This window comes from Helianthus annuus, chromosome 4, assembly GCF_002127325.2.
Source record: "Helianthus annuus cultivar XRQ/B chromosome 4, HanXRQr2.0-SUNRISE, whole genome shotgun sequence".
Classification (NCBI taxonomy): Eukaryota; Viridiplantae; Streptophyta; class Magnoliopsida; order Asterales; family Asteraceae; genus Helianthus; species Helianthus annuus.
The window spans coordinates 66,957,909-66,966,059 of NC_035436.2; positions in this window are offsets into that span (position 1 = coordinate 66,957,909).

Here is an 8,151-nt window from a genome sequence, read left to right on the forward strand (position 1 = left end):
TATGTTTTTGTTGCGGTCGCGATCACACTTATGATTATGATGTGTGCCCGGTGTATTCGGAAAACCCGAAGTATTGGAATAAAAAGATGATGGAAGCGCGCATCTATAGACCGTATCAGGGATATCGACAATATCATCCCGAAGAATATTCTGAGCCCGAGGGTGTTTATGTTTATGAGACCGAGGAGGAAAAAGAGCTTGCTGTATTGGAAGTAACTTTGTCCCAACTCGAGCAATATTTAGCAACACCCAACCTGTCCGATGAAGACCGAATCAGCTGCTTAGTTTCTAAGTGTCATATTTTAAAATTGAAGATAGAGATAGAAGAACGCCTCTCTCCATTACCTGACGATATTAGAGATTATTCTCACATGAAGGAGGAGGTTGTGGAGGATAATACCACACCAATGAGTCCTTTATCTGATGAAGAGTCACTTGTAGATCAGATGATGTGTGCAGATTATGAGGTAGAGCAGGCTAATGGGATGGATATGTGTACCGAACCTCTTCCCATATCAATGATTCAAATTAACAAGTGTGGGGAAGAGGGTTCGAGGAACAAGATGAGAAGGGTGAAACTACCAGACATTAAGGTATATGTCATGAAGTGGACTAGCAAAGCCTGTAGGAGCAGCTTTAACATGCCAAATATACTGACAAATCTATGGAGATGGCATGTAAATTTCCGGGCATTTGTTGGAAATGTTGCGGGTAAGTGTGCATTAAGACCACCATAATGCACATCAGGTATGGTCTGGCTGAAGACCTTTAAACTTAGCGCTCTCGGGAGGCAGCCCGAGGATGTAGAGTATTGTATTTGTATTTTGTTTTGTTTTGTTTTGTTTTGTTTTGTTTTGTTTTGTTTTGCTTTGTTTGGTTTTGTTTTGGTGTTGTGTTTGTGTTTTGGCAGGTTACTACGTTTCAATCCTCGCGGATGCAACGATTCAAGTGTGGGGATGTTTGGCAACATCCCCGTTGAGATATCAGCGAATCCAAGAGATGTTTATGTTCCTGTCCGACTACTGCAGCTGCATCACTACCAACACTGCTGATTTACTGATCAGGTCGTGTCTTGTTTTCATTTTGTTCACCTTTGTATATATTCATGTTTAAGTTTATGGTTGGGCGGTTAGGTGGTGTTTTGATGTGTTTGTTTGATGGGTTGTGAAAGTTGGTGGTGTTTTAGTAAGCAAAATATTTATATATATAGAATAAAAAAACAAAAAGAAATTTGGGGTTTGAGAGTATTAGCGAAAGCTAATGTTTTTGGGTAAAAGTGATCTTCCCCTCAAAATCATACATTGGGACAATGTATCCTAAGTGTGGGGATGGGGGGAAATTTTTGAGAATTTTAAAAAAATGTGAAATCAAGCGAAAAATTGTCGAAATTTGAACACTTGATATTGTTCCACTTGACATACCGACACCCATTTCTAGTCCTTTCTTGGTGAGAGTTTGAGCCACATATGATTATTAAAGATGTTTTCTTTGTTTTGAGTGGCGGTGTGTGGCTTGTGTTAATAGAACTTGTGTACGAATTCTTGCCAAATCCTAGAGTTAGCATGCTTGTGAAAATGATAGGGGACTTTTAGGTAGCCTCGTCTAGATGTGTGAGAGTGTGGGATTGGTGGGTTGGACCTCATACGTTACATATATGAGCTTGGATTGTGAGGGGTGGGGGTTTGGTCTTTAGAAAGCCATGTTTGAGCCTTATACTATTCGGTTGTGACCCAAACCTACTTCTTACAAAAAAAAAAAAAAAAAAAAACACTTTACCTATTGAGACAACCCGGTTTAGGAATTTAGTTTGTGATTGTTGATGTTCTTGTATATATTGTTGAGTTTTATATGTTACGAAAAAAAGGAAAAAAAGAAGAAAGAAAAAAAAAGAAAGAGAAAAATATGAGAAAAATACAAAAAAATGAAGTATTTAGTTGCAATAGTAGTTGAGAATGTTGAGAAGTTGTGTATAGAGTTGATGTTTGCTCTGTTTAGTAGTAGAAATAAAAACCGGGTCAAATCAATTAGCTCTTGCATATATATCCCACCATTTTCCTACCTTTACACATAGCCCCGTTATAACCCGTAAGTCCTTTTGATTCATAAGCATGCTAGGTATTTGATAGGAGGAAACTTGATTTGTATACAAGCTTATTGTCGCACAATCACACACTTGCATTGAGCGTGTTAGCATAATGTTGCTAATATTACTTGTCACCGAGAGTTGTTGTGAGGGGTGTGTCTTGTGGTATGATAAAAAGTTAGTAAAAGGACGGTACATTTTAGCTTGGTTTGTATGTTGATCGCTTGTGGTTTTGAAATGGTTAGTGAATGAGTTGCTTGGGACAAGCAACGGGTAAGTGTGGGGATGTGACGGGTGGTCCGTAGGACAACCCTTAAGTGCCTTAAAAATATTAAAATCCCATGCTTTACACGTTTAATTGTTTGAACTTGGTAACTACTAGTTGTTTGGACGTGCAGGTGCAAATGGAACTTAAATTGGAAGGAACACGGAGAATAAATGAAAAAATTAATTTTTGGAATTGAAGAATTAAGAGGATAGCATGATAGAGGACGAAATTACGAGAACGTAGGCGAAAACGGTGAAGAAAACGGAGTTGAAACGAAAAAGTTATGCTGAAAACAAGTTTTCAGGCTGAAGCCTGCCGTAAACTACGGCCATTGGCGTAGCTTACGGCGCTCACTGGCACTTTTTGTCACCGTATGACAGTTTAAAGCCACCGTAAGCCATTCCAAGCCACCGTAAGCTACGGTGGCCACCGTAGCTTACGGCGCTGACCTACGTAAATGTGTAACTTCCACCTTTTAATGCAGATTTATGATGCCCTTTCAAGTCCAATCATTCCCATTCGGTTACATACACTTTGGAGACGAATTTTGGGTGTTCTTGAGAGCTTGAAACAATTTCTAAACATCTTGTTAGTGTTTTTAATTCCTATGAACATTGATATGTATGTGATGATGGTTGTTGAAGCCATGGATGGCTAAACTCTTTATGGTCATCTTTAGTTGAAGGTTTGTAGAGACAATTGTGCTTGATTTCATATTTCTAGAATGGCAAATTGAATTTATGTTTTATTTATCATGGTGTATTCTTATTTGCTTGTAAATTGTTGATGCTTATGATTATTCTATTTTGAAACCATACGTTCTTGGTGCCGTTGGCAATCGAGATATCATGGGTAGAACTAGGATCGGGTAAGGGTCAATTGGTCATCGGGTAACAACCTCACGTTCTAGGAATCTGAGTACTTAGTTCCCTTTCATCACAACAAGTAATTGCACATTAATTATGTCTATGTAGTTCTTTCTAGTGAATGATAGCACAAATGTTGAAGCAAACCGGAAACTAAAGATGGTCACTCGTCTCTAATTGTTTACAACCAAAACTTTTCTTTTGCAATTTAATTAGTTAATCTTAGTTTTAAAAATCAACCAATCAAACCCACTCTTGAATTTATTTTATTTGCAATTAGATTAACTTAGTCAAGTTAGATATACACTTAGATAACATACATTCCACAAACTCCCTGTGTTCGATACCCACTTACCACTAGCTACTTAGTTGTAATTGGATTAAATTTGATTGTGACCACGACATCACGTCAGGTACTTCCTTTTCAGCAGCCAAAAGATATGCCAAGGAAACTGTTTTGGTTAAAAATCACACAAGGATAATGCAACCAAACTCTCTGTTAACGGGGAATGATGCTTGTAGTGATGGATAAAGTAAAGGATCACTTAAATGTAAATTGCACAAGTGACACAAGGATTTATACGAGGAAAAAGCCCTTGATCAATGAATGATCTCCGGCATAAAAAACCTCGGGTGATGGAAACTACCGATCACCAAACTTCAATATAATAAACAATGTTTACAACTTTGGATGGTAACGAGCTAGGTACAAGGATCACTATGGTGTAGTATGCTAGAGTGTGTAAGAAATGTGTTGTGTCTTCCGAATGCTTGAGAGTGCCCTTTATATAAGTGTGTGTGGTTGAATTTAGGTAAGTCACCTAACTACTAGCTCGTTACCCCTTTAGAAACAGAAGTAAAATTTAGCCTAACTAAACGCCCGTAATTTGTGCTAAGTTTCCATATTCTCCACAACGTCTATTTCTGGTTATGCATGTGCGAAATTAGCGTGAAAGATTCCATAATAACGTTGCCAAGACCAGGTCCAACTCGTAATTCCTGCAAAACAACATTAAGTATAAAGAGAACAATCGTTAGTATGAGGATCCTTAGGATGATCCATGATCCTGATCCTGAAGCTCTTCTGAGGATCACTATCTGCCAAAGAAACAAGGATCACTTGTTAGGATATCATGTAAGGATCATAGGTCATTAAAATCCTGCCCTAACAATTGCCCCCAAAATATAAGGAGTAATTATGTAATATTAACGAGTTATATATTGCTGATCTTATCTGTAACTAACTCAACGGATATATAGCCGTTGTGAATGAACTATCCGTTGCAACCCTGACGTCATGGAGGTGACAGCCCTGCACAAATCATGATTATAAATAGAGATAGGGATAGGACCGTTTGCATTTAAAATCAAGAACTTCTCCCTTTATAACCGCAACCAGCGGATTGAACAGGTATTCCCTTCATCTTCTCTCTCGATTGCTCTGTTTTTCTTCTTGTGTCTATTTCGTTCAAAATGTTGCTCCGGAATTCTCCTGCCAAGGATCAGCAGAAAGAAAGCCCCTTTAAGAGCCAAGGGATCATCACAAACTCTGCTAAAGAACGTTGTATCTTCGCTGATCCTCAGATTGACAGGATTCGGTGCTGTTTTCCTGCAAATACGATGTTCAAAGCTTATGATCCTTCTGCCCTGAGTGACCACACCTCCGATTCATGGGTTGCCTTTCCTGTGATCCCGTTTTCCATAGGTTATACGTATCCCTTTCCAGCCTTCACCCAAGCCTTCTTCTCCTTGACCGGCATATCTTACATCCAGGCCATGCCGATGATCTGGAGGGTTTTGTTTACCCTTGAGAGGATCATCGAGCAAGAGGGGATTGACTTAGGTATGGCCGAGTTGGGTGAGCTATACGATCTGACCACCTTTGGTTCCCATCGTTATCTGTTTAAACGTAGACCTGGGGAGGAGCATCCGATCTTCAAGGCTACCAAGAATGATACTAATTGGAAGCGGCGGTTCTTTTTTGTAAGGAGAGATACCATCCCTGATGGGGAGGATTTGCCCAAGAAGTGGGTTACCCATGGTAGGATAGAGGATCCTGGGAAGGATCACCGTAGAACTTGTCCTTTAGTATAAGGATCACTGATGTTCTGTTGTTTTCTTGTTGTGCAGCTATCTCCGTTTCACATCTGAAGTTGACTCCGGCTGCAAAAGAGAGACTCCTGGCCTTTAAGAAGCTTGATCCTGATGTCAGAACTTTCAAGATTACCACCCAGGATTCTCAGGAAGTATCCTCTGCTTCTTTCACAATGTCAAGTAAGTATCCTTATTTAAGGAGTATTTATATAATGAGAGTCAAATAAAATTAAGATACTTATCTTGTTTTGGTTGTGCAAGCGCTGGAAAATCCACCAAATCTTCCTCAAAGTTCGGCATCACTGATCTTACTAACGTCAAATCCTCTAAGAAGAAGACCCCTGCTGCTAGCCCAACTGCTTCGGCCCCTAAAGCACCTAGCAGCGGAAAAGGAAGCAAGAAGAGGAAGGCCTCTGAAGCTGAGGATTTGCAAGGTCTGCCCCTGCTCCGCCAACAGTGTCTGGATTACATCAATGAGGTAAGGATCACTGTCCTGCTTGTGTATCCTGCTAGTCTAAGGATCACTTGGTTTCTGACATCATTCCTTGTCTTCCTTGTAGAAATTTGCTGAGGTAGAGACATATGTTGGCCATGTTGAGGATCAGGATCGCCAGATTGCAGACCTTCAACAGGTTGGGGTGTTGAAGGATCTCAAGATAGCCGATCTTCAGAAGGAGCTCCAGGCCACCAAGAATGATGCTGCCAAGATGCTGATCAACTTTGACTATGAGAAGCACGAGATCACCCAGGATGCCAAGGTCTCTGCCGCCATAGCTATGTACAAGATCCAGCTGCAAATGGCCATGGAAGCCCAGGATCCTATTTTTGATAAGAGCACATGGGATGTTGAAGGCTAGAAGGCTAGGCTGGTTGAGCTGGAGGATGATGGGGAGGATGAGGAGATCCCACTGCTTGAGGGTGGAGGCAAGGACCAAGGTGGTGAGGCAAGCGGAGCTGGTGGTGATGGTGCAGCGAAGGATTGAGCTGCAGGATTGGGCGATGATGGAAATTTCGAGACTTAGCCGGAGCCCAATTTTTTTGTTTGGTGGTTGTTTGTTTGAATAGTTTGATGGTTTGTACTTGAACAATAGTTTTTAGGGTAAGGATCGTGGATCCTTTGAACAATAGGTAGGACAATAGGTGGTGGAGGGATCCTCTGTTTGGGGGATGAAGCCACTTGTTATCATGCCGACCTTTATTTCCTGCACTGCTATGACCGCATGAACAATGGACACCCTTTGCCAACCCATGTGGACGGGCCACGTTTTGCTGGTAGAAACGTGGGTTGGCAATTTTGACAACTTTAAAGGGTTTAATATTTTGTGAATGAATAAAACTTTTAACTTTTGACTTATCCTGTGATGTTATCCTTGTATATCTTTTAAACTTTCAATTGTTTTGATTTATACTTGTCTGAGTAAGAAAAGTTAATCAAATTATGTTTAAGAAATTTAGGATATGATCCAGGATCAAGTATCCTATAGTCGAAAACTTCCGAAAAGTAGTTCATTTTAAGGATCATAGGTTCAGTTGTCAAGGTATAAGGGTTATTCAAATGAATAATGAATGAAATTAAAAATAGTTAAGGATCATACCTGAGGATCCAAGTTAGGATCCTTACCGTTAATACTGTAACCAGGGTAAACATAAGAAAAGCCTTAGTAGATAACAAGGATTGAAGATCCTTAGTTGTTTAACTTTGAAAACCTGAAAATAGAATATAACTTGGAACTGAGCCAATATAAAAGACAAGTTAGTAACTGGGGACAAGCCCAACAATTCAAAGGATAACTGGGGACAAGCCCAAAGGATAACTGGGGACAAGCCCAAAGGATAACTGGGGACAAGCCCAAAGGATAACTGGGGACAAGCCCAAAGGATCACTGGGGACAAGCCCAAAGGATAACTGGGGACAAGCCCAAGGATCATAGGTGAACTGGAGTATGGCTCTTACTGGCGACTATCCAAACTTAGTGACATGATAATGCCAAAACCTTAGCTAACGTGAAAACGTTAGAAACCATAGGTACGGATGTATGGTACGTCTACCATTATACGTAGGATCCTAGGTATAGCCAGTACGATGGAATTATCAGCCCCTAAAGCGAGCACTGGTCCCAAAGACTTGAACTATACCAGGATCAACGTGCGCTACAGGCGAAACTGGGGACAAGCCCAAGGATAACTGGGGACAAGCCCAAACAACTGGGGTTGAACCCAAGGATCTGAGTTGCTTCTGCGGATTATCAATAATACGCTAAGGATACCTGGACTATCAGAACTCAAAATCTTGTGAGAGAAGGATGAAGGATACATGATCCTTATCCTTAAATAATAAGAAAATGAAATAGTTCAAGATTAGGACATTACCAGGGTAAGGATCATTGACACCTCAGTGATCCTTCAAAGATACTTCTAATGTAAGGATCATATGTGCCAGGAGGATCCTGCTCACATGAAATATTTCTTCAAGTGGACAGCATTCCAGGCTCTTGGTAACAAATTACCTTCCATGGTTAGCAATCTATATGCCCCCTTTCCTGCTTCGGCTTCAATCAAATAAGGGCCTTCCCATTTTGGTGCCAATTTTCCATCAGCAGGATTGGTGGTATTTTGGAATGCTTTTCTCAATACCATATCCCCAACTTGGAATTTCCTTATCCTGACATTTTTGTTGTAAGCACCAGCCATTCTTTGTTGGTAGCTAGCCATCCTTATCCTAGCCAGATCCCTGATTTCCTCAATAGTATCCAAGTCTTGAGCCAGGTTTGCATCATTCTCCTCAGGATCACGGGTACTTGTTCTAGCAGTTGGAACCACCATTTCTGTTGGGATCACTG